Source organism: Sinocyclocheilus grahami, unplaced genomic scaffold (genome assembly GCF_001515645.1).
Source record: "Sinocyclocheilus grahami isolate Dianchi unplaced genomic scaffold, SAMN03320097.WGS_v1.1 scaffold4200.1, whole genome shotgun sequence".
Classification (NCBI taxonomy): Eukaryota; Metazoa; Chordata; class Actinopteri; order Cypriniformes; family Cyprinidae; genus Sinocyclocheilus; species Sinocyclocheilus grahami.
Genome location: NW_015509183.1, coordinates 10,142 through 10,795, shown reverse-complemented (window position 1 = coordinate 10,795; position 654 = coordinate 10,142). Strand labels below are relative to the sequence as shown.

Genomic DNA, 654 nt, shown 5'->3' with positions numbered 1-654 from the left:
GACCTGAGACTCGAACCTGCGACCTTTGGGTTACAAGTCCGACTCTCTAACTCTCTCTTTAAATGCTAGGTCACTAGGACAACTGCATCAGAGCACATGTTCTAAATGCTAGGCCACAATTCTGACAATATTTCCAACATTACACTCCAAAATTTTTTTTTCTTCAAAATCTTCTTTAAGAAGAAAGAATGCAGTGAATATCAATATATCCTCACCTGCTCCTCAGTGGGCACCTGTCCTGTGATCAGCAGCCAGAACACTCCACCTGGAACCTTGGGCAACAGCTGCTGACACTCTGGAATGCTGTAACCACGGAAACGGATGCCCTACAGATGCAATCGATAAACACAGGGAATGTGTCAGCATGTTTGATTGAATAAACACTACAGCTTCGAACTCTGAGAGGGTACGGGGTTAGTGGGATAACTACTGACACCAATATTTATTTATCCAAGGCACTGTGGTGCCACTTTCTATTTTTAGCTTTCAGCAGCATACCATTGTGCAAATGATGAGCTTCTATAGCCGCTTTCACACAGAGATTCCAGAAAATACACAGATAATGTGTCCCGTGATCGTTTGATTTTGGTTCATTCACACTGATTTTCTGGAGTCTGTGCGTGCGTTCACACACATTCCGTAAAGACACGTGAC

General features: G+C 43.4%; 1 long non-coding RNA gene across 1 annotated transcript in view; it reads right to left on the bottom strand.

Moving 5' to 3' along the window:
* Nucleotides 1-259: 259 nt before the first annotated feature.
* The window catches only part of LOC107576709 (uncharacterized), a 2,840-nt gene continuing 2,445 nt past the window's right edge, over nucleotides 260-654 (bottom strand). Inside the window, exon 4 of the long non-coding RNA XR_001608103.1 lies at nucleotides 260-326. This is a non-coding gene — a long non-coding RNA (uncharacterized lncRNA). The remainder of the gene's footprint in view (nucleotides 327-654) is intronic.